The sequence below is a fragment of the Scyliorhinus torazame genome, chromosome 31 (genome assembly GCF_047496885.1).
Source record: "Scyliorhinus torazame isolate Kashiwa2021f chromosome 31, sScyTor2.1, whole genome shotgun sequence".
In the NCBI taxonomy this organism is placed as follows: Eukaryota; Metazoa; Chordata; class Chondrichthyes; order Carcharhiniformes; family Scyliorhinidae; genus Scyliorhinus; species Scyliorhinus torazame.
In genome coordinates, this window is record NC_092737.1 from 27,998,950 (window position 1) to 28,025,570 (window position 26,621).

Sequence of the window (26,621 nt, forward strand, 5' to 3'; positions counted from 1 at the left end):
CAAAGATTTCTGTCAAGGCCTCAGCAATTTCCTCTCCAGCCTCCTTCAGTATTCTGGGGTAGATCCCATCAGGCCCTGGGGACTTATGTACCTTAATATTTTTTAAGATACCCAACACCTCGTCTTTTTGGATCTCAATGTGACCCAGGCTATCTACACACCCTTCTCCAGACTCAACATCTACCAATTTCTTCTCTTTGGTGAATGCTGATGCAAAGTATTCATTTAGTACCTCGCCCATTTCCTCTGGCTCCACACATAGATTCCCTTGCCTATTCTTCAGTGGGCCAACCCTTTCCCTGGCTACCCTCCTGCTTTTTATGTACGTGTAAAAAGCCTTGGAATTTTCCTGAACCCTATTTGCCAATGACTTTTCGTGACCCCTTTTAGCCCTCCTGACTCCTTGCTTAAGTTCCTTCCTACTTTCCTTATATTCCACACAGGCTTCGTCTGTTCCCAGCCTTTTAGCTCTGACAAATGCCTCCTTTTTCTTTTTGACGAGGCCTACAATATCTCTCGTGATCCAAGGTTCACGAAAATTGCCGTATTTATCCTTCTTCCTCACAGGAACATGCCGGTCCTAAATTTCTTTCAACTGACACTTGAAAGCCTCCCACATGTCAGATGTTGATTTGCCCTGAAACATCCGCCCCCAATCTATGTTCGTCAGTTCCCGCCTAATATTGTTATAATTAGCCTTCCACAATTTAGCACATTCATCCAAGGACCACTCTGATCCTTGTCCACCAGCACTTTAAAACTTACTGAATTATGGTCACTGTTCCCGAAATGCTCCCCTACTGAAACATCTACCACCTGGCCGGGCTCATTCCCCAATACCAGGTCCAGTACCGCCCCTTCCCTAGTTGGACTGTCTACATATTGTTTTAAGAAGCCCTCCTGGATGCTCCTTGCAAACTCCGCCCCGTCTCAGCCCCTGGCCCTAAGTGAGTCCCAGTCATTATTGGGGAAGTTGAAGTCTCCCATCCCCACAACCCTGTTGTTTTTACTGTTTTCCAAAATCTGTCTACCTATCTGCTCCTCTATCTCCCGCTGGCTGTTGGGAGGCCTGTAGTAAACCTCCAACATTGTGACTGCACCCTTCTTATTCCTGATCTCTACCCATATAGCATCACTGCCCTCTGAGGTGTCCTCCCGCAGTACAGCTGTGATATTCTCCCTAAACAGTAGCACAACTACGCCACCCCTTTTACATCCCCCTCTATCCCGCCTGAAACATCTAAATCCTGGAACGTTTAGCTGCAAATCCTGCCTTTCCCTCAACCAGGCCTCTGTAATGGCAACAACATCATAGTTCCAAGTACTAATCCAAGCTCTAAGTTCATCTGCCTTGCCTGTAATACTTCTTGCATTAAAACATATGCACTTCAGGCCACCAGGCCCGCTGTGTTCAGCAACTTCTCCTTGTCTGCTCTGCCTTAGCGCCCCACTCTCCCTATTCCCTAGTTCTCCCTCAATGCTCTCACCTTCTGAACTATTGCTCCCGTGCCCCCCCCCCCCCCCCCGCCCCACCCTGCCATACTAGTTTAATCCCTTCCGTGTGACACTAGCAAACCTCATGGCCAGGATATTTATGCCTCTCCAGTTTAGATGCAACCCGTCCTTCTTATATAGGTCACACCTGCCCCGGAAGAGCTCCCAGTGGTCCAGATAACAGAAACCCTCCCTCCTACACCAGCTGTTCAGCCACGTGTTTAGCTGCTCCATCTTCCTATTTCTAGCCTCACTGGCAATCCCGAGATTACAACCCTAGAGGACCTGTCTTTTAACTTTCTGCCTAGCTCCCTGAACTCCTGCTGCAGGACCTCATACCCCTTCCTGCCTATGTCGTTAGTACCAATATGTACAACGACTTCTGCCTGTTTGCCCTCCCCCTTCAGGATGTTTTCAATGTCCCGGCTTTCTCTCCTCCCGTGCTGTTTTCAATGTCCCGGCTTTCTCACCTCCCGCGCTTTTTAAATCTCCCGCTCTCTCTCCACTCGCGCTGTTTTCAATGTTTCGGCTCACTCTACACTCGCGCTGTTTTCAATGTCCCGGCTTTCTCTCCTCCCGCGCTTTTTAAATCTCCCGCTCTCTCTCCACTCGCGCTATTTTCAATGTCCCGGCTTTCTCTCCTCCGGCGCTTTTTAAATCTCCCGCTCTCTCTCCACTCGCGCTGTTTTCAATGTCCCGGCTCACTCTCCACTCGCGCTGTTTTCAATGTCCCGGCTTTCTCTCCTCCCGCGCTTTTTAAATCACCCGCTCTCTCTCCACTCGCGCTTTTTCAATGTCCCGGCTCACTCGCCACTCGCGCTGTGGGAGGGCATGAAAAATCTTTGGCGGGTAAGATCAAGGAGAACACCTATGTGAGAAATATGAGAATAAGTACTTCGAGGGTACTCCGATCAAGGACAGTAGCGGGAGATTCTGAATTGAGTCTGAAGAGATAGGAGAGGTCTTGAACGAGTACTTTTCTTCAGTATTTACAAATGAGAGGGGCCATATTATTAGAGAGGACAGTGTGCTACAGACTGGTAAGCTCGAGGAAATACTTGTTAGGAAGGAAGATGTGTTGGGCATTTTGAAGAACTTGAGGATAGCCAAGTCCCCGGGGCCTGACGGGATATATCCAAGTATTCTATGGGAAGCATGAGATGAAATTGTAGAGCCGTTGGCAATGATCTATTCGTCCTCACTGTCAACAGGGGTGGTGCCAGGGGATTAGAGAGTGGCGAATGTTGTGCCCCTATTCAAAAAAGGGAATCGAGATAACCCTGGGAATTACAGGCCAGTTAGTCTTACTTGGGTGGTAGGCAAAGTAATGGAAAGGGTACTGAGGGATAGGATTTCTGAGCACCGGGAACGACACTGCTTGATTAGGGATAGTCAGCACGGATTTGTGAGGGGTAGGTCTTGCCTTACAAGTCTTACTGAATTCTTTGAGGAGATGACCAAGCACGTGGATGAAGGTAAAGCACTGGATGTAGTGTCCATGGATATTAGTAAGGTATTTAATAAGGTTCTCCATGGTAGGCTAATGCAGAAAGTGAGGAGGCATGGGATAGTGGGAAATTTGGCCAGTTGGATAACGAACTGGCTAACCGATAGAAGTCAGAGAGTGGTGGTGGATGGCAAATATTCAGCCTGGAACCCAGTTACCAGTGGCGTACCGCAGGGGTCAGTTCTGGGTCCTCTGCTGTTTGTGATTTTCATTAATGACTTGGATGAGGGAGTAGAAGGGTGGGTCAGTAAATTTGCAGACGATACGAAGATTGGTGGAGTTGTGGATAGTGAGGAGGGCTGTTGTCGGCTGCAAATAGTCATAGATAGGATGCAGAGTTGGGCGGAGAAGTGGCAGATGGAGTTTAACCCTGAAAAGTGTGAGGTTGTCCATTTTGGAAGGACAAATATGCATGCGGAATACAGGGTTAACGGCAGGGTTCTTGCCAATGGGAAGGAGCATAGAGATCTTGGGGTCTATGTTCATACATCTTTGAAAGTTGCCACTCAAGTGGATCGAGCTGTGAAGAAGGCCTATGGCGTGCTAGCGCTCATTAACAGAGGGATTGAATTTAAGAGCCGTGAGGTGATGATGCAGTTGTACAAAACCTTGGTAAGGCCACATTTGGAGTAGCGTGTTCAGTTCTGTTGGCCTCATTTTAGGAAGGCTGTGGAAGCTTTGGAAAAGGTGCAAAGGAGATTTACCAGTATGTTGCCTGCAATGGAGAGTAGGTCTTACGAGAAAGGGTTGATGGTGCTCGGTCTTTTCTCTTTAGTACGGAGAAGGATGAGGGGCGACGGGATACAGGTTTATAAGACGATCAGGGGAATAGATAGAATAGTCAGTCAGAAAATTTTTCCCCGGGTGGAGCAAACCATTACAAGGGGACATAAATTTAAGGTGAATGGTGGAAGATACTGGGGGGGATGTCAGAGGTCGGTTCTTTACCCAGAGAGTAGTCAGGGCATGGAATGCACTGCCTGTGGAAGTAGTTGAGTCGGAAACATTCAGGACCTTCAAGCGGCTATTGGATAGGTTCATGGATTACGGTAGAATGATATATAACTAACGCCTCCACTATTTCTTCAGCTATCTCCTTTAGAACTCTACGATGTAGCCCATCTGTGCCCGGAGATGTATCAATTTTTAGACCTCTTAATTTCTCTAGCACGTTCTCCTTTGTGATGGCTACCATATTCAACTCTGCCCCCTGACTCTCCGAAATTGTTGGAATATTACTCATGTCTTCTACTGTGAAGACTGCCGCAAAGTACTTATTCAGTTCCTCAGCTATTTCCTTGTCGCCCATCACAAAATTACCAGCGTCATTTTGGAGCGGCCCAATGTCAACTTTTGCCTCCCGTTTTGTTTTAATGTCTTTCAAGAAACTCTTACTATCATTCCAAATATTACTGGCTAGCCTCCCTTCAAATGTGATCCTCTCTTTCCTTATCTCTATCTTTGTTATCCCCTGTTTGCTTTTGTAGCCTTCCTAATCTTCTGACTTCCCACTACTTGAGGTTGTTTTCCTGAGAGAGAAGAAGGTTAAGAGGAGACTTAATAGAGGCATACAAAATGATCAGGGGGTTAGATAGGGTGGACAGTGAGAGCCTTCTCCCGCGGATGGAAATGACTAGCACGAGGGGACATAGCTTTAAAATGAGGGATAATAGATAATGGACAGAGGTCAGAGGTAGGTTCTTTACGCAAAGAGCGGTGAGGCCGTGGAATGCCCTACCTGCAACAGCAGTGAAGTCGCCAACATTGAGGGCATTTAAATGTTTATTGGATAAGCATATGGATGATAATGGCATAGTGTAGGTTAGATGGCTTTTGTTTCGGTGCAACATCGTGGGCCGAAGGGCCTGTACTGCGCTGTATCGTTCTATGTTCTATGTACTCTTTGCCACATTATAGGCTTTCTCTTTTGCTTTGATGCATTCCCTAACTTCCTTTGTCAGCCATGGCTGCCTAATCCCACCTCTGATAGCCTTTCTTTTCTTTGGGATGAACCTCTGTACTGTGTCCTCAATTACTCCCAGAAACTCCTGCCATTGCTGCTCTACTGTCTTTCCCACTCGGCTCTGCTCCCAGTCGATTTTCGTCAGTTCCTCCCTCATGCCCCTATAGTTACCTTTATTTAACTGTAACACCTTTACACCTGATTCTACCTTCTTTCTTTCAAATTGGAGATTGAATTCGACCATATTATGATCACTGCCTCCTAAGTGCTTCCTTACCTTAAGATCTTTAATCAAATCTGGCTCATTACATAACACTAAGTCCAGAATGGCCTGTTCCCTCGTGGGCTCCATCACAAGCTGTTCCAAAAAGCCCTCCTGTAAGCATTCAATGAATTCCATTTCTTTGGGTCACTGGCAGTATTATTTACCCAGTCCACCTGCATATTAAAGTCCCCCATGATCACTTTGACCTTGCCTTTCTGGCATGCACTTTCTATTTCGTGGTGCATTTTGTGCCCCTGGTCCTGACCACCGTTAGGAGGCCTGTACATAACTCCCATTATGTTTTTTTTGCCTTTGTGGTTCCTCCACTCTACCCACACAGACTCCACATCATCTGACCCTGTGTCGTTTAGTGTTATTGATTTAATTTCATTCCTAATTAACAATGCAACCCCGCCCCCTCTGCCCACCTCTCTGTCTTTTCGATCGGTTGTGAATCCCTGGATGCCAGTTCTGAACCCCCTGCAACATGTCTCTGTGATGCCTACCACATCATACCTGTCAGTCACAATCTGGGCCACAAGCTCATCTACCTTGTTCCGTACACCGCGCGCATTTAAATATAGCACCTTTAATTCTCTATTGACTGTCCCTTTTTGTTTTCTTCGTGTGGTGGACCTTGGTTTACTGAGCCTTTCCATACACTGTGCTTTGTGGGCTGGGGACAATCGTAACCACTCTTGAGTTTTGTCTGTTCGTGTTTTTTTGTATTCCTAAGCAGCTACGCTCCCCGCTGATTCTTCACCTCTTGGTTCCGCGACTTTCCCTTCCCCCCAATCTTTAGTTTAACGTCCTATTGACCTCCCTATTTACTCAGTTCGACCTGTTGACCACAGGAAAGGCAGAGACACAGTGGAGAAAGGCACAGGGGACGATGTACGAATATGGGGAGAAGGCGAGCCGGATGCTGGCACATCAGTTCCTTCAGAGGATGGCAGAGAGGGAAATAGGTGGAGTCAAGGATGGCAAGGGAACTACGGTGCGGAATGAGGCATTCAAGACCTTCTACGCGGAGCTGTATACAGGACTGGGGCGCATGCAGGCAGGGAATGCCTCGGGACCGGATGGGTTCCCGGTGGAGTTCTATAGGAAGTATGTAGACCTGTTAGCCCCGTTACTGGTAAGGACTTTCAATGAGGCAAGGGAGGGGGGGGGAACCCTGCGCCCGACAATGTCGGAGGAGATGATCTCTTTGCTCCTGAAGCGGGATCATGACCCGCTGCAATGTGGGTCGTATAGGCCGATCTCGCTCCTCAACGTAGATGCCAAGATGCTGGCAAAAGTGTTAGCTACGAAGATTGAGGACTGTGTCCCGGGAGTGATTCACGAGGACCACACGGGGTTTGTAAAGAGCAGGCAGCTAAACACAAATGTGTGGAGGCTGCTGAATGTGATTATGATGCCATCGGTGGAGGGAGAGTCGGAGATAGTGGCAGCCATGGACGCGGAGAAGGCCTTTGACCGGGTAGAGCGGGAGTATCTCTGGGAAGAGTTGAAGAGGTTTGGGTTCGGAGGGGGGGGTATTAGTTGGGTTAAGCTCCTGTATAAAGCCCCGGTGGCGAGTGTGGTCACGAACCGGCGGAGGTCGGAGTATTTCCGACTGTACCGAGGGACGAGGCAGGGGTGCCCCCTGTCCCCCCTGCTGTTTGCACTGGCAATTGAACCTTTCTCCATGGCGTTAATGGAGTCGGGGAAATGGAGGGGGGTGGTCCGAGGGGGAGAGGAGCATCGAGTATTGCTGTACGCAGACGACCTGTTGCTGTATGTGGCAGATCCAGTGGAGGGGGTGGTTGAGGTCATGCAGACCCTAAGGGAGTTTGGAGACTTCTCGGGCTATAAGCTCAATGTCGGAAAGAGCGAGCTCTTTGTGGTGCATCCCGGGGGTCAGGGATGAGAGATAGACGACCTACCGCGGAGGAGGGCGGAAAGGAGCTTTCGATACTTGGGGATCCAGGCGGCTAGGAGCTGGGGGGCACTGCACAAACTTAATTTGACGCGACTGCTGGAGCAGATGGAGGAGGACTTTCAAAGGTGGGACATGTTGCCACTCTCGCTAGCGGGTAGGGTACAGTCGATTAAAATGGTGGTCCTCCCGAGGTTTCTTTCTGTATTCCAATAGCTCCCAATTGTGATTACCAAGGCCTCCTTTAAGAGGGTAAGCAGGAGCGTTATGGGATTAGTGTGGGCGAGTAAGACCCCGAGGGTAAGCAGGGGGTTCCTGGAGCGTAGCAGAGATAGAGGAGGGCTGGCGTTGCCGAATCTGAGTGGCTACTATTGGGTAGCCAATGTGGCGATAATCCGTAAGTGGGTGATGGAGGGAGAGGGGACGGCATGGACGAGACTGGAGATGGCGTCCTGCAAAGGAACGAGCCAGAGGGCGCTGGTTACGGCACCGTTGCCGCTCTCGCCGACAAGGTACACCACGAGTCCGGTGGTGGCGGCAACGCTAAAGATCTGGGGGCAGTGGAGACGACACAGGGGTGCGATGGGATCCTCGGTGTGGTCCTCGATCAGAGAGAACCACCGGTTTGTCACAGGAAGGATGGACGGGGGGTTTCAGAGCTGGCATCGGGCAGGGATTAGAAGAATGGGGGTCCTGTTCATCGATCGGACGTTTGCGAGCTTAGGGGCGCTGGAGGAGAAATTTGGATTACCCCCGGGAAATGCCTTCAAGTACATGCAAGTGAGGGCGTTTGTGAGGCGGCAGGTGAGGGAATTCCTGCTGCTCCCGGCACAGGGGATTCAAGACAGGGTGATTTCGGGCGTATGGGTCGGAGAGGGCAAAGTGTCGGCGATATACCAGGAGATGAAAGAAGAGGGGGTGGCTCTGGTAGAGGAGCTGAAGGGTAAAATGGGACGCGGAGCTGGGGGAGGAGATTGAGGAGGGGATATGGAAAGAGTGCAGAAAAGATTTACTAGGATGTTGCCGGGACTTGATGGTTTGAGTTATAAGGAGAGGCTGGATAGACTGGGACTATTTTCCTTGGAGCGTAGGCGGCTTAGGGGTGATCTTATAGAGGTCTATAAAATAATGAGGGGCATAGATAAGGTAGATAGTCAACATCTTTTCCCAAAGGTAGGGGAGTCTAAAACTAGAGGGCATAGGTTTAAGTTGAGAGGGGAGAGATTCAGAAGGGCCCAGAGGGGCAATTTCTTCACTCAGAGGGTAGTGAGTGTCTGGAATGGGCTGCCAGAGGTAGTAGTGGAGGCGGGTACAATTGTGTCTTTTAAAAAACATTTAGATAGTTACATGGGTCAGATGGGTATAGAGGGTTATGGGCCAAGTGCGGGCAACTGGGACTAGCTTAATGGTAAAAACTGGGCGGCATGGACTGGTTGGGCCGAAGGGCCTGTTTCCATGATGTAAACTTCTATGATTCTATGATTCTATATGGGCTGATGCCCTAAGTAGGGTTAATTCCTCTTCCTCGTGTGCCAGGCTTAGCCTGATACAATTTAAGGTTGTTCACATAGCGCATATGACGGGGGCGAGGCTGAGTAGATTCTTTGGGGTGGAGGACAGATGTGGGAGGTGCTCAAGGAGACCGGCGAACCATGTCCATATGTTTTGGTTATGCCTGGCACTGGATGAGTTCTGGAGGGGAGTTGCGAGATCAGTATCTAAGGTGGTGAAAGTCCAGGTCATGGCATGTTGGGGGCTAGCACTATTTGGAGTAGCGGACGAGCCGGGAGTGCAGGAGGCGAAAGAGACCGGCATTCTGGCCTTTGCGTCCCTGGTAGCCCGGCGAATGATCTTGTTAGTGTGGAAGGATGCGAAGCCCCCCCCCCCCCGTGTGTGGGAGCCTGGATAAATGATATGGCAGGGTTTCTTAAGCTGGAAAGAATAAAGTTTGCCTTGAGAGGGTCTGTGCAGGGCTTCTCCAGGAGGCTGTAACCGTTCCTAGACCATCTCGCGGAGCGTTAGACGGAGTTCAGTCGACAGCAGCTACCCAGGGGGGGGGGGGGGTGGAGGGGAGGGGGTATCTCTTTCTTGGGGCGGGGAGAGGGAGGGATAGGGAAGGGGGGTTCTTCGGGGGGGCATCTCAGCAAGAAAATACATAAACGATCCGGGAAACTGATGTGTACGGGAGGAATCCAATGTACAAAGTTCTGTATCATATTGATTTGCCATGTTTATGTCTTGCTATGCGAGTTTTTTCTTCTTTTTTGTTACGGGGGAGGGACGAGTTGTTTATATGGTTGAAAATGCTGTTAGAAATTCTTAATAAACATATTTAAAAAAAAAGAATGTGTTCTTAAGGGCAGCACGGTAGCATTGTGGATAGCAGAATTGCTTCACATCTCCAGGGTCCCAGGTTCGATTCTGGCTTGGGTCACTGTCTGTGCGGAGTCTGCACATCCCCCCGTATGTGCGTGGGTTTCCTCCGGCTGCTCCGGTTTCCTCCCACAGTCCAAAGATGTGCAGGTTAGGTGGATAGCCATGATAAATTGCCCTTAATGTCCCAAATTGCCCTTAATGTTGGGTGGGGTTACTGGATTACGGGGATAAGGTGGAGGTGTTGACCTTGGGTAGGGTGCTCTTTCCAAGCGCCGATGCAGACTCGATGGGCCGAATGGCCTCCTTCTGCACTGAAAATTCTATGATAATCTATCATTAATCAAGGACAAAGGTTCGGCACAACATTCTGGGCCAAAGGGCCTGTACTGTGCACTATTTTTCTATGTTCTATTTTCTATGTTCTCGAACATTACATCACAGTACAGGCCCTTCGGCCCTCGATGTTGCGCCTACCTGTGAAACCAATCTAAAGCCCATCTACAGCCCTTATCATCCATATGATATCTGTCATATTGTCACTGAGTGCCACCATTACTCTGCACATAGTCACTGCAAGAGGATGGGAAGAGGCCGCACATTGAGCTCAATAAGCAACTGAGCGCACAACATTCCACTGTTTCTGTTTCAGCCTCTTTCGCCAACCTCTCTGCCTGGTAATCAAGAACTAGAATTGCCAGAATTTCGTGCGAATTCAGAGCTGCCAGATCTCTCTAATTGGCACAACAGCCGTGCCCGCTCCCTCACTGGCATTGATACAAATCCCTCTGTGAGTATCGATTGAACGTTGGGAAATCGATTCTGCGCAGAAGATCTGCTTGTGTTTCAATGCGTGAAATGCATTTAGCTGATGTGATTTAGACAATCCATAGTTGACCTTTCGACTCTGTCCCTACACACAGGCAACGAGATTCTCCTTGAAGACCAGGAATAGTTCAAACTGGACGGCGTCAGACAGGGTGGCGTCCGCTTACAGCGCAGATCCGCTCCAGAGGGAAATTATTAAGAAACTCCACTTAAAAATAGGAATTATTAACCAACCAGGTTTACAAATGAAGCAGCTATAGAGAGACACTGATATACAGCATGAAATGAAGATAGCGACTAAGGTAGAGGGAGCGGAGAAAATAGAGAGCACACGGCAGAGAGACATAGAGCAAGAGAACGTTCTCTACAACACCATTGGGAGAACGAGAGAGAGACAGAAAGCGGGAGAGGGAGCGAGAGTGAGAGACCGAGCGAGTGACGGAGAGAGAGAGAGAGAGAGAGAGGAGTCGGAGAGAGAGAGAGTGAGAGAGAGAAAAGAGAGATAGATAGAGATGGAGAAAGAGAGAGACAGGGAGAGAGAGAGAGAGAGAGATAGAGAGAGAGATAGAAGAGCGGGAGAGGGATGGGGTGCAGTTTGTGAATACACGGACATTGTCTGTCCAGGACGAAAATTGTGCACACTGTAAAATCCAACACGAACTACTATTTTCAAAGCAGAGTCAGCTGCTTGAGTGACAAGAGCCGTGGAAGAATATTGGCTAAGCCTCTCAGGGAAAACCGTGAAGGTTTCTAGCAATAATGGCAACCGGACACAGTGGAGGGTTAGGTCCCATGTTCGAGAGAACTAATGTGAATAGAATGCGCAGATAAACTGGGTAAAACAATGAGGAGGATCTATTTACACATAGCGAGTTCATGCGAATTGGAAAGTGCTGTCTGATTGGTCAAAGTAAATGTCATACACACAGTGAAATTAAACTTGTTGAAACAGCCAATAATATAAAAAGGCTTTCAGATCTATGGGGGACGAGATGAAATTGAGTTGGTACAAAGTGGTAATTCTGGCAAGGAGCCACCAGAGTCCAAATGGTCCAAATGGCAAGAAAACCCTGCAGAATGTTTTTGACTTGAAATACAGTGCAGGACAGGGTACCACAGTGGTTAACGCCAGGGTCCCAGGTTCGATTCCCAGCTTGGGTCACTTTCTGCAGAGTCTCCCCGTTCTTCCCGTGAGTGCGTGGGTTTCCTCCGGGTGCTCCGGTTTCCTCCCACAAGACCCGAAAGTCGTGCTGTTAGGTAATTTGGAAGTTCCGAATTCTCCCTCTGTGTACCTGAACAGGCGCCGGAGTGTGTCGACTAGGGGATTTTCACAGTAACTTCATTGCAATGTTAATGTCAGCCTACTTGTGACAATAAAAAAGTTTATTATTATGATTACTGAAAACCTTCACCAAATCAATCAGAGACTCTCTGATCATTAATAAAAGTCGCATATCGCAGGCTGCCTCGTTCATGTGGTCAAAGTGGAGCCAATTCCGGAGGTGTACGTGTCATCGTTCACTACAAAATAGTCGGTCAGTCCCCAGAAATATATCCGTGCTCGTATCATCTAATTGTGACGCGTGGGAGCTCAGGAGAAGATGTGGAAATCCCTGTTCTTGATATTTGGATTACTGGCGCTAACAGAACCCCTTAGTATTGACCTGGGGCAAATCTCTCAAGCTGAAGGTTAGTGTATCGCTCTGTAACCATTCCACAGTCATATTGATTGGTATCGAAGGAGTCTATTTAGCATGTCCAACGTGTAGTGTAATTGAATATATATTTGGCTGGCAATTTCGTAACTCCATCTGGCCCATTCAATTCTTTCGCCTTTATAACACGATTCAAATGTAAATGTGTCAATTTCAGCGTTGTATCTCTTCAAAACATAAATTGAGATTGTTTTATTTACTTGTCCAGCCTGAACGTCTAACAACCAAACATAAATCCTCAGTCCCTGTGCGTTCCTCATCTGCATGCTCCCCTCCTCAACTTCATTAACTTTCTACATGAGCATGCTGCCCTCCTCTAATTCATTAACTCGCCACATCTGCATGCTGTCCTCCTCTACCCCATTAACTCTCTACATCTGCATGCTGTCCTCCTCTATTTCATTAACGCTCCACATCTGCATGCTGTCCTCCTCTACTTCATTAACTCCCTACCATGATTTCAACATCCCTTATCTTCATTCATTGCTCTCTCTTTCTCAAACTCTGTTTTACTCGAGTCTGACAACTCTGCGAGTGCTCTGCTCTCCTCTCGCTCTGGACGATTGCGTGTTTCCTAGTTTTAGTCGAACCCTCATCGATAGCGGTTCGTTCAACATGGGGCACCGGTAAACCTGAACTCCCTCCGTCTACTTATATGGTTTGCTGCCAATCACTTCGATAACGTTCCAGATAAATATCCAAGTTAACTTTACCGCATTGGCGAGATCACGGTTGCTTTCATTATTGTTGTGCACATTACCGACACCTATGTCCCTTGCTTAGTCTGCACAAGGAGCAGAAAGCCCAGGTGAGGTCTATACACGCCTCGGACAGACCACACATGGAGCCCCGAGTACTGATATTATTTCCGCATTCTGTAGTTAGACACTCAATACAATGGAGGGTCCTGACACAAGGCATCCATATTTTCTTCCTCTCTCTTCGGCAGGTGCGATCTTGGAGTGTGTCAATGTTGGAGGGGAATGCAGTACTAACGGCTGTGAGGAAGATAAGACACCGTTCAGAGGGACCTGCTCACCATTTTTCAAATGCTGCATGAGAAACTGAATCTGTGAAAGGCGATATGTAACAGTGAGAGGCGGACCTGACGCTCTGACTCAAGCTGTCAGTAATTTCTCTAATTCACTCTCTGATACATTGTACAGACTCACTGTTTCTCCAATCATTAGAATAAAACTCGATGAATTGACCACTGCCACTTCTCCGCGTCTCTTTTCTCATTTGGATGATATGTCACCAAACTGATTATCAAAATCGCAGGGAGACATTGACTTTGTATCTCAGCAAAATAGTCACATTCACAGAGACACGAATCTTAATTCCTCCATGCTGAACACCACTCCAAAAATCACATTTTCGCTTCATAAATACTATCTGTGTTCTTCATTAGCATGGGCATTTTACATCCGAAATACCTGAGTGTACTTGTTATTTATTTATTTTTTGGGTGAAATTTTAGAGCACCCAATTCATTTTTTCCAATTAAGGGGCAATTTAGTGTGCTGAATCCACCTACCCTGCACATCTTTGGGTTGTGGGGGCGAAACCAACGCAAACACGGGTATAATGTGCAAACTCCACACGGACAGTGGCTCAGAGCCCGGATCGAACCTGGGACCTCAGCGCCGTGAGGCAGCAGTGCTAACCCTGTGCCACCGTGCTGCCCGCCTGAATGTAATTTGTGTGACTACATTTAATTCTCGACAATATTTCTCCTCGAACTCCCAATATATTCTGGCAACCATGATAGGAATTGAGTGAACAACACATACATTTACCAAGGGCAAGTTGAGGAGTTAAAAAAGCGATGGGACCAGGTTTTCAGGCTTTGTGAGTTGCTGACCTGATCTCTAATTGTCGAGAAGCAGAGATCTGGAATTTGAACAATGTTGGTACGGTAGTAATTCAGAGAAACGGTTAGCACTGCTGCCTCACAGCGCAAGGGACCGGGATCAATTCCCGCCTTGGGCTACTGTCTGTGTGTTTGCACTTTCCCCCCGCGTCTGCGTGGGGTGCTCAGGCTTCTCGCACAGTCCAAAGATGTGCAGGTGAGGTCGATTTGGCATGATAAATTACACCTTAGTGGCTTTATGCACCACGGAATTATAGAAGAGTTGGGAAATCTAACAATAAAACAAATTTAAAAGCTTTGTATCTAAATGCAAGAAGCGTTCGTAAGAAACTTAATGAGCAAATGACGTAATAACAAGAAACAGATTATGACTTGGCGGGGATTACTGAAACGTGATTACAGGGAGACCAGGTCTGGGAACTGAATATCCAAGGATACGCAGTATTTCGGAAAGATGGGGTGAAAGAAAAAGGAGGTAGCGTAGCCGTGCTGATGAGGAAATGGATCAGTGCTGTAATGAGAAATGACATAAGCACTGGAGAGCAAGATGTCGAATCAGTCTGGGTAGAAATAAGAAACAACAAAGGGAAATAGTCCTTGGTAGGAGTAATCTGTAGGTCCCCAAACAGTTGTTCTACAGTGGGGCACAGTATAAACCAGGAAATATTGGGGGCTTGCAAGAAAGTTTCGGCAATAATAATGGGTGAGTTTAATGGACACAGACTGGAGGAATAAAATTAGCAAGGGTAGCCCGGGGGCCGAGTTCATTGAATGTATTAGAGGTTGTTTCCTGGAACAGTACATTGGGGAACCAACCAGGGAGGAGGCTACTCGCCATTTGGTAACCTGTAATCAGGAGGAATTAACTAATGACCTCACTAAGGTGCACTAGCGAATAGTGACCATAGAATGGTAGCATTCGAGATTCGGTTTGAGGCGAGAAAGCGGAGGCCCACACTAGTGTTCTCGCATTAAACAAAGGAAATTACATCGGCTTGATGTCAGATTTGTCCCGTATAGACTACGCAGGAAGGCTAAAAGGTAGGACAGCTGATGAGCAGTGACAGTGGATTAAGGAGATACTTAATTCCTCACAAATAAAATATATCCCAGTGAGGAAAAAATGGGAAGAGGGGATAAACATCCATAGGACATCATGAAGACAAAAACTAAGTTATATCATATTGTAAAGGTCAGTGGCAGGCTGGAAGATTGGGAAACTTTCAAACATAATGAAAGGGATGCTAGAAAAGTAGTAAACAGATCTGATGTAAATTACGGGAAAGAAACCAGCACAGAATATCAAAAAGGACAGCAAAAGCCTCTACAGGTACATAAAACGGAACAGAGTTGCTAAGGTGAATGTTGACCCCTTGGAAAATGAAACTGGTGAGTTAATAGAAGGGAACACGGAAATGACAGATGCTAAATCAATATTTTGCCTCAGTTTTCAAGGTGGAGGACACTAGTACCATCCCTATAGCATCGGGCAATTCAGAGTTAAGGGAGGAACTTGGAACAATCAGCAGAAATAGGTCAACGGTACTCAACGAACTCTTGGCATTGAGAGCAGACTAGTCCTCAGGGCCTGATGCCCTACATCCTTGGGTGCTAAAGTAAGTCCCGAAGCGTGGTACATTGGCGAGACCATGCAGACGCTGCGACAACGAATGAACGGACATCGCGCAACAATCACCAGGCAGGAATGTTCCCTTCCAGTCGGGGAACACTTCAGCAGTCAAGGGCATTCAGCCTCTGATCTCCGGGTAAGCGTTCTCCAAGGCGGCCTTCAGGACCCGCGACAACGCAGAATCGCCGAGCAGAAACTTATAGCCAAGTTCCGCACACATGAGTGCGGCCTCAACCAGGACCTGGGATTCATGTCGCATTACATTCATCCCCCACCATCTGGCCTGCGAAATCCTACCAACTGTTCTGGCTTGACACAATTCACACCTCTTTAACCTAGGGTTACCCCATCTCTGGATCTGTAAAGATTTAATCACCTGCTAATGGTCGCATTCCTAGCATTGTTTGGCATCTTTGAATTTGTCTATATATGTGTTTCTGGAACAGACCTCTTCATTCACCTGAGGAAGGAGCAGCGCTCCGAAAGCTAGTGACATCGAAACAAACCTGTTGGACTTTAACCTGGTGTTGTAAGACTTCGTACTGTGCTCACCCCAGTCCAACGCCGGCATCTCCACGTCATGGCTAAAGTAAGTGGCAGCAGAGATAGTGGATCCATTAGTTACAATTTTCCAAAATTCCCTGGAAACGGGAAAGGTCACAGTGGATTCGAAAAATGCTAACGTGTCGCCCTGATTCAAAAAGGGAGGGTGGCAGAATGTGGAAATGTACAGATCGGTTAGTTTAACATCTGTTGTTGGAAAATTGTTAGAATCAATTATCAAGAAAGCAAAAGCGCTATCCATCAGAGTCAGCATGGTTTTATGAAGGGCAAACCATGTTTGACTAAATTGCCAGCGTGCTTCGAAAATTCAACAAGCAAAGTGGATTATGGGGATCCTGTAGATGTAGTATATCTCGACTTCCGGAAGGCATCTGATAAGGTCCCACAAAGAAGGTTAATTCGCAAGGTGAGATCACATGATATTCGGGGCAACTTATCAGCTTCGATAGAACACTGCCTGACGGACAGGAGACAGAGAGTCGGGATAAATGGGAATTGTTCTAGATGGCAAGATGGAACTAGTGAGTTCCACAGGGTTCGGCCCTTGGGCTCCAGCTATCTACAATCTACATTAACGACTCGGATTGAAGGATAGAAGGTTCTATAGCCAGGTTCGCAGATGGCACAAACATACGTGGGACAATAAGTTGCAATGAGGAAATAAGAACCTTATAGATAGGGTCGGAGAGTGGGCCAAAATGTGGCAGATTGATTTTAACGTGCATAAGTGTGCGGTCCTGCATTTTGGTCGAAAGAAATTGAAAGGCACGTTATTATCTAAATGGGGACAGACTCCGGGGTGCTCCGATGTAGAGGGGTCTGGGTGTCTCGTGCATGGGTAATAAGGAAACCGAATGTAATGTTGGCATTTATAGCAAAACAAATTGAGTACAAAAGTAATGTAGTGTTGTTTCAACTATACAAGGCATTGGTAAGAGCGCACCTGGAGCATTGTGCCAGTTGTGGTCCGTTATTTGAGGAAAGATGCAGTGACATTAGAGGCAGTGCAGACGAGGTTTACTCGATTAATTACAGAGATGAGGGGTTTGTCGTATGAGGAGGGATCGAACAGTTTAGGCCTATGCTTTCTAGAGTTCAGAAGAATGAGGGGAGATCTGAGTGGTAAAGCAAAATGTGCTGAGGATACCGGAAGTCTGCAGATGGATTTCGATGGGTTAAGTGAATGGGCTAGGTCTGGCAGATGGAATACAATGTTGACAAATGTGAGGTTATCCATTTTGGTAGGAATAACAGCAAAAGGGATTATTATTTAAATGATAAAATATTAAAACATGCTGCTGTGCAGAGAGACCTGGGTGTGCTCGTGCATGAGTCGCAAAAAGTTGGTTTGCAGGTACAACAGGTGATTAAGAAGGCGAATGGAATTTTGTCCTTCATTGCTAGAAGGTTGGAGTTTAAGACTAGGGAGGATATGCTGCACGTGTATAAGGTGTTAGTGAGGCCACACCTGGAGTATTGTGTTCAGTTTTGGTCTCCTTGCCTGAGAACGTACTGGCGCTGGAGGGTGTGCAGAGGAGATTTACTAGGTTAATCCCAGAGCTGAAGTGGTTGGATTACGAGGAGAGGTTGAGTAGACTGGGACTGTACTGGTTGGAATTTAGAAGGACGAGGGGGGATATATCGAAACATATAAAATTATGAAGGGAATAAATAGGATAGATGCGGGCAAAGTTATTTCCACTGGCGGGTGAAAGCAGAACCAGGGGGCATAGCCTCAAAATAAGGGGAAGTAGATTTAGGACTGACCTTAGGAGGAACTTCTTCACCCAAAGGGTTGTGAATCTATGGAATTCCTTGCCCAGTGAAGCAGGTGAGGCTCCTTCATTAAATGTTTTTAAGATAAAGATAGATCGTTTTTTGAAGAATAAAGGGATTAAGGGTTATGGTGTTCGGGCCGGAAAGTGGAGCTGAGTCCACAAAAGATCAGCCATGATCTCATTGAATGGCGGAGCAGGCTCGAGGCGCCACTACTCCTGCTCCTAGTTCTTATGTTCGTATGTAATTGAGATGTACAAGATGTTAAAATATATGGATAATGTAGACACGGAGCAGATGTTTCCTCTTGTGGTGCATTCTTAAGTCATAATATTTAAATAAGAGGTAGCAAATTTAAGACAGAATTGAGGATAAACTACTTCTCCCAAAGGGTTTCAGGTTTAGATTTTGAATAAGCCACTATTTCAGGTTTAGATTTAAAATAAAACTTATTTTTATTTGCTTTCACAAAATCGTAGCACATTGCTTCGTATTTAAAGATCTCTTTTAGTTGATCAGACGTAAAGAGCTTTCGTTAACGATTCTTCTTCTGGCTTGATAGCTTGATATTCCTCGGTCTTCCAGCGACCTCTGATTCCCCTGGACCGATGAGGTGACGCGAATTGAATCCAAGAATAAATTCGAACCGACTATGGTTGACCTGCCACTGGCGTTTTGAGACTTTATACTCCTGAATTTGCCTCTCTAGCGCATCATAATTACAAAGCACTGTTCCAGGTTTTTACCTCGCACCTGGCTTCAGACTGCCATACATTTAAAACCAATTGTAGCATTTTGTCCAAAACAGGCACGTCCTGTTCTCAACATTGCCATATTTACACAACCTCATTTATTCCCTTAGTCTCAAAGGATTTTAAAAAAATGTTAACGACTGTTACGCTTCGTAAACTAATTGAGAGCTGTATTTTCTCAAACTTTCAACCTCTTCTGTACTTGCTAGCTTCAACCTTTTTCTTAAAAAAACGCTCTGACTGTCCCTCGTGTATGTTTCTTTATCCATATTTTTATGTTTCTTTTACTGTTTATTTTGTTCCAAACTACATTCTCCTTTCCCATTTCCATTTCGAGTGGCCGCCTCCTCTTTCCTTCGCTGGTGTGCTTGCATCCTACTTGCCTTCTCACCATAATAATATACCGCCCCCCCCCCCCCCCCCACCTGCCCCCTCGCCTTCCCTGTGGATAACAAATCAAAGTCCATCTGCAGCTTCTGCCGCTAGTGCAACAGTTCTGCCTTCAGAATGCCTTCTGTCCACCTGGAGTATTTCCCTAACCAGCCTATCCATCTCTGCCCACTGCACCTTCTCCTAATGAGCCCGTATCGAAAGTAGCTCCCTCCACTAACCACTGCCTTCAGCGCTTCCCATACCGCTGCTGGCGAAACTTCCCCGGTATCATTGATCTCCAAATAGTTTTGGATGGCCTCCCTCACCTGCCCGCACAAATCCGCATCCACTACCTCCAATCTCCATATCGGGCGCTGACCCTGCACCCTGCTTGCTCACCTGTAGATCCACCCAGTATGGGGCATGGTCCGACAGCACAATCACCGAATACGCGGCATCAACCACCCCCGCCCAGCAAAGCCAAGTTCAAAATGAAAAAATGAATCCGGCAGTACACATTGTGCACATAGGAGAAAAAATAAAACTCTTTCGCTCTAGACCTCCGCCCCCCCCCCCCCCCCCCCCCCCGCAAAAAAAAAAAAAAAATCTGGTCCACTCAAATGCACCAAATTCAGCATTCAGTGCAAACAAAGTCTGCACTGTAGGTTGACCGCTGCGCTGCCTGGCACTAACCATGCCTCCCCACACACCCGTATCCCGGCTCCTCCTCCCCGGGGGACGGCCAAACACCCACTCTTCTCAACATGCCAGCACCCATACCATCCGCAATGGCCGGATGCCGTGGCCACTGAGGCTATCATCCAGCCTATCCCTGGGCTGCATGCGTCACACCATCTAATGGTGTCATTGTTGCTCCAGGAGAAGGCCACACACAACCCTCGGGAACAGAAGAAGAACGGAGGGGTTACCGATAGACCTGCAGCCTCTCACGATGCCAGAGAAGAGGACACTGCACATGGTCGGCGGCACGGAGGACAGCAAAGTCACTGAGGTGGTTTTTGACGGCGGACAAGGAAGTGAGACCCCGCTTAGTTGCGGATCACCATGACTCATGTGTGTGTACACGTCCCCCTCCCCCACACCTCCGTCAACCCACACATCCACTCACCCCTCACCTCCCTCAACCCTCGCCCCCACACACCTTCTCAACCCGCTCTGACGCGCCGCACCCGCAAGCCCAGCCGGCCGGCTGTCTAATAATACATGCTGTCTTATGTCTAACAGGACCTGCCTGAGATGGGACCACCCAGTGAGCTGAGCATTAACGTGGAGAGCAGCCCGAACACCAGCCCACGCCCGAGAATCAGGACACCTCGGAGCTCGGGTCGGAGGATGAAACTGACCTTCCATCACAGCTGTCTCCAACACCCCCCAGCATCCAAGAGACTCTCACCACGATTAGGCATATTAGTAAAGAGCCTCCTGGGACCCTTTCTTCTGCGCACTATACAATACATCCGTACAGCATGTGAAGGTCGGAGCAGCTGAGGAGCCGGACGATCGGAGCGCAGCCGGCCCCAGGAACAAGCTGCCGTCCAGACGGTTCCCGGGCTCCAGGAACATCCAATCCCACCCACAGTGCAGATGCAATCAGAGACCGAGGGACCAGAGGAGTGTATGATGGCGAGCATCCAGCATCTGCAGACGCCGGTGAAGGAATCCATCCGCCTGCCGGAGCAGGGCGTGTTGAAGGTCAGGCGTGACACCCCGGCCGGCACCTCACGGGTGGCGTCCACGGTGGAGGCATTGGAGGCGGCAGTTTTGGATAAGCTTGTTGAAGGCCTGGGACATTCTGTGCGGGCGGTGGCTGACAGCCAGGACAAGGCTGCCCTCTCACAAGCAGCCATGGACCAGAGCCACTTGGACATTGCAGCGGCGCTCCTCAGCATGGCCCAGTCACAGAAGGCCATGGCTGGAAATGTTGGCGGCATTGCCCAGGCGCTAGTCAGCATTGCGCAGACACTGGGCGTGGTGACTCAGTCCCAGAATGGGGCGGCCCAGTCTCAGAGGGTGGTATCCCAATCACTGGCTGGCGTGATGCAGTCCCCGCTCGCACGCAGGTGGAATGTGCTACGGGGGCATGAATCAGACATTGCCGGACGATGTGGAGCAGCAGAGCTCATCACTGAGCGGATTTTCATCATCCTCCATCCCATGAAACAGACCCACTATCACTGCCAACTTGGCGTCCCCAGCCCATAGCGCCGCTGGTATGTGAAAGGCGTGTCCAGAGTTGAGACCGGTTAAAACTGAATAGCTAGGATAACACGAGAATAATTCCACATCAGCTCGTTTATTAACGGTTGAGACTATTCATATAAAGTGTATCAAGTAATCATTATTAACCGTAAAACATGCATCTTTAGAATATAGCAGTAATACGTATTCAAACTCTTGATACAAGCAGCGGCCACAATGCATGATGGGATTTACGCTGGCTAGCTTTCCCCTATTTTTCAGACAAACAGGATTGTGAGGTCAGCAATAACACGGTCAGCTAAATGTGACTGAGGGAGTACAAGGGTTCATTTTTATCTGAAGTCTAGTCTTTCTTTTATTTAGTTAATTAACTTAAAAGTTGCTGTTTGGTTCAGAAGAAGGTGAATTTTCAATCAGTTTTAAACATAGGTTCTACATGTACGTACTTGCAGCTGGAGCTTGTTAATTAGTTAATTGGATTAGGCCAGTTTTCAGAGGTTAGATGCACAGTAGAAAAGTGGTCCGCCTGCAGTGCAGACTTTGTTTGCGCTGAGTACTGAATTTGGTGCATCTGAGGGCTATATTGAGAGTTTGGTGACTGAGGGAGTTAGGTGAGGAGGGAGTAAGGTGCTCCTTTCATTTCCGTACTCTTCGGGAGGGTTTAAACAAATTTGGCAGGGGAATGGGACCCGGATTTGTAGTCCAGCAACTAAGGTAGCGGATATTCAGGACGGCAAAGCGTGTAGTGAGGCAGTGGGGAAGGGAACACTGACAAAGGAGAGTACTGCATCGACAGACATGGGTTGAAGTGTGTATACTTCAACGCAAAAAGCATCAGGAATAAGGTGGGTACACATAAGGCATGGATCGGTACTTGGGACTACGATGTGGTGGCCATCACGGAAACTTGGATAGACGAGGGGCAGAAATGGTTGATGGAGGTCCCTGGTTATAGATGTTTCAATAAGATTAGGGAGGGTGGTAAAAGTGGTGGGGGGTGGCATTGTTCATTAGAGATAGTATAACAGCTGCAGAAAGGCAGTTCGAGGAGTATCTGCCTACTGAGGTAGTATGGGTTGAAGTCAGAAATAGGAAAGGAGCAGTCACCTTGCTGGGAGGTTTCTATAGGCCCCACCAAGAGTGGCAGAGATGTGGAGGAACAGATTGGGAAACAGATTTTGGAAAGGTGAAGAAGTCACAGGGTAGTAGGCATGGGTGACTTCAATTTCCCAAACATTGAATGGAAACGCTTTTGGTCAAATTGTTTGGATGGGGTGGTGTTTGTGCAGTGTGTCCAGGAAGCTTTTCTAACACAGTATGTAGATTGTCACACGAGAGGGGAGGCCATATTGGATTTGGTACTTGGTAATGAACCAAGGCAAGTGATAGATTTGTTAGTGGGGGAGTATTTTGGAGATAGTGACCACAATTCTGTGACTTTCACTTCAATAATGGAGAGGGATAGGTGCGTGCAACAGGGCAAGGTTGACAATTGGGGGAAGGGTAAATACGATGTTGTCAGACAATAATTGAAGTGAATAAGTTGGAACATAGGCTGTCAAGGAAGGACACAAGTGAAATGTGGAACTTGTTCAAGGAACAGGTACTACGTGTCCTTGATATGTATGTCCCTGTCAGGCAGGGAAGAGATGGTCGTATGAGGGAACCATGGTTGACAAGAGAGGTTGAATGTCTTGTTCAGAGGAAGAAGGAGACGTATGTAAGGATGGGGAAACAAGGTTCAGACAGGGCGCTGGAGGGATACAAGATAGCCAGGATGGAACTGTAGAAAGGGATTAGGAGTGCTAAGAGAGGGCATGAACAATCTTTGGCGGGTAGGGTCAAGGCAAACCCCAAGGCCTTTTACACATATGTGAGAAATATGAGAATGACCAGAGCGAGGGTAGGTCCGATCAAGGACAGTCGCGGGAGATTGTATATTGAGTCTAAAGAGATAGGAGAGGTCTTGAACGAGTACTTTTCATCAGTATTTACAAATGAGAGGGGTCATATTGTTGAAGAGGACAGTGTGAAACAGACTGGTAAGCTCGAGGAAATACTTGTTAGGAAGAAAGCTGTGTTGGGAATTTTGAAAAACTTGAGGGTAGGCAAGTCCCCCGGGCCTGACGGGATATATCCAAGGATTCTATGGGAAGCAAGAGATGTTGCCTGGTATGGAGGAAAAATCTTATGAGGAAAGGCTGATGGACTTGAGGTTGTTTTCGTTGGAGAGAAGAAGGTTAAGAGGAGACTTAATAGAGGCATACAAAACGATCAGGGGGTTGGATAGGGGGGGCAGTGAGAGCCTTCTCCCGCGGATGTAAATGGCTGGCACGAGGGGACATAACTTTAAACTGAGGGGTAATAGATATAGGACAGAGGTCAGAGGTAGGTTCTTTACGCAAAGAGTAGTGAGGCCGTGGAATGCCCTACCTGCTACAGTAGTGAACTCGCCAACATTGAGGGCATTTAAAAGTTTATTGGATAAACATATGGATGATAATGGCATAGTGTAGGTTAGATGGCTTTTGTTTCGGTGCAACATCGTGGGCCGAAGGGCCTGTACTGCGCTGTATTGTTCTATGTTCTATGTTCTAAATTGCAGAGCCGTTGGCAATGATCTTTTCGTCTTCATTGTCAACAGGGGTAGTACCAGGGGATTGGAGAGTGGCGAATGCCGTGCCCCTGTTCAAAAAAGGGAATAGGGATAACCCTGAGAATTACAGGCCAGTTAGTCTTACTTCGGTGCTAGGCAAAGTAATGGAAAGGATACTGAGGGATAGGATTTCTAAGCATCTGAAAAGACGCTGCTTGATTAGGGATAGTCAGCACGGACTTGTGAGGAGTAGGTCTTGCGTGACAAGTCTTATTGAATTCTTTGTGGATGAAGGTAAAGCAGTGGATGAAGTGTACATGGATTTTACAAGTCATTTGATAAGGTTCCCCATGGTTGGCTTAGGCAGAACGTAAGGAGGCATGGGATAGTGGGAAATTTGGCCAGTTGAATAACGAACTGGCTAACCGATAGAAGTCAGAGAGTGGTGGTGGCTGGCAAATATTCAGCCTGGCTCCCAGTTACAGCAGGGATCAGTTCTAGATCCTCTGCTGTTTGTGATTTTCATTAATGACTTGGATGAAGGAGTTGAAGGGTGGGTCAGTAAATTTGCAGACGGTACGAAGATTGGTGGAGTTGTGGATGGTGACGAGCGCTGTTGTCGGCTGCAAAGAGACATAGATAGGACGCAGAGCTGGGCTGAGAAGTGGCTGGTGGAGTTTAATTCGGAAAAGTGTGAGGTTGTCCATTTTGGAAGGACGAAATGAATGTGGAATACAGGGTTAACGGTAGTGTTCTTGGCAATGTGGAGGAGCAGAGAGATCTTGGGGTCTATGTTAACACATCTTTGAACGTTGCCACTCAAGTGGACAGAGCTGTGAAGAAGGCCTATGGTGTGCTAGCGTTCATTAACAGAGGGATTGCATTTAAGAGGCGTGAGGTGTTGATGCAGCTGTACTAAAGCTTGGTAAGGCAACATTTAGAGGTCTGGGTACAGTTCAGGTCGCCTCATTTAAGAAGGATGTGGAAGCTTCGGAAAATGTGCAAAAGAGATTTCCCAGGATGTTGCCTGGAATGGAGAGTAGGTCTTACGAGGAAAAGTTGAGGGTGCTCGGCCTTTTCTCATTGAACGGAGAAGGATGGGAGGCGACTTGATAGATGTTTATAGGATGATCAGGGGAATAGATAGAGTAGACAGTCAGAGACTATTTCCCCGGGTGGAACAAACCATTACAGCACGGCAGCACGGTAGCCTTGTGGATAGCACAATTGCTTCACAGCTCCAGGGTCCCAGGTTCGATTCCGGCTTGGTCACTGTCTGTGTGGAGTCTGCACGTTCTCCCCGTGTCTGCGTGGGTTTCCTCCGGGTGCTCCGGTTTCCTCCCACAGTCCAAAGATGTGCAGGTTAGGTGGATTGGCCATGATAAATTGCCCTTAGTGTCCAAAATTGCCCTTAGTGTTGGGTGGGGTTACTGGGTTACGGGGATAGGGTGGAGGTGTTGACCTTGGGTAGGGTGCTAATTCCAGGAGCCGGTGCAGACTCGATGGGCTGAATGGCCTCCTTCTGCACTGTAAATTCTATGATAATTACAAGGGGACATAAATTTAAGGTGAATGGTGGAAGATAGAGGGGAGATGTCAGAGGTAGGTTTTTTACCCAGAGAGTAGTGGGGGGTATGGAATGCACTGCCTGTGGAAGTAGTTGAGTCGGAAACATTAGGCACCTTCAAGCAGCTATTGGATAGGTACATGGAGTATGGTAGAATGATATAGTGTAGCTTAAATTGTTCTGAAGGGCACCAGGGGAGTTGGATCGTTGAAGTGCGGCTGCGGCGTGTGAGCCTCATGAGGGCCCATCACAGGCCCGACGAATACGGCACCATTTTACATGGAATGGATTTCGTTCTGCATGCCGAAGCTGCTAGCCGATTTAGAGTTGCCGAATCAGTGCAGGTTATGCACATTTCCTCCCACGCCGGCGTCGTCCCTCAGAAGCAAAATCGGCGAATCCAGCCCAAGGAGTCCTGTGTTGTAGCTTCACCAGGTCGACACCTCTTCTCTCAGAATGCCAGATCCTTCTCCTGGCATGCTCTCCTGCACACTTCATTGAACTAGAGTTGATCCCCTGGCTTGGTGGTAATGGTGCCGTGGGGGATATGCCGGGCCATGAGATTGTAGACTGCGGTTGAATACAATTTTGCTGCTGACGGTCCACAGCGCCTCAAGGATGTCCAAACGTGAGTTGCTAGACCTGTTCGAAATCTATCCCATTTAGCACGGTGGCAGTGCCACACAACACGATGGAGGGTATCCTCAATGTGAAGATGATATTTTGGCTCCACAAGCACTCTGCGTTGGTCAGTTCTACCGATACTGCCATGGACAGATGCATCTGCAGCATGCAGATGGGTGAAGATGAGGTCAAGTACATTTTACCCTCTTGTTGGTTCCATCCGCACCTGTTGCAGTCCCAGTCTAGCAGTGATGTCCTTTAGCACCCGGCCAGCTCGGTCTGTGGTGGTACTACCGAGCCACTCTTGGTGATGGGCATTGAAGCCACCCAGAGCATATTCTGCGCCCTTGCCACCCTCATTGCTTCCTCCAAGTGGTGTTCAACAGGGAGGAGTGCTGATTCATCAGCTGATGGTGGCCGGTACATGGTAATCAACAGGAGATTTCCTTGCCCATGTTTAACCTGAAGCCACGAGACTTCATATGGTCCAGAGTCGATATTGAGGACTCCCAGGCCAATTCACTCCCGACTGTACACCACTGTGCCCCCCGCCACCTCTGCTGGGTCTGTGCTGCTGGTGA

General features: G+C 47.9%; 1 long non-coding RNA gene across 1 annotated transcript; it reads left to right on the forward strand.

The window, feature by feature from the left end:
- Positions 1-6,352: 6,352 nt before the first annotated feature.
- On the forward strand, positions 6,353-13,276 carry LOC140404539 (uncharacterized). Its single transcript, XR_011938534.1, has 3 exons — positions 6,353-6,367; positions 11,813-12,040; positions 13,016-13,276. It is a non-coding gene; the product is annotated as an uncharacterized lncRNA (long non-coding RNA).
- The last annotated feature ends 13,345 nt before the right edge of the window (positions 13,277-26,621 follow it).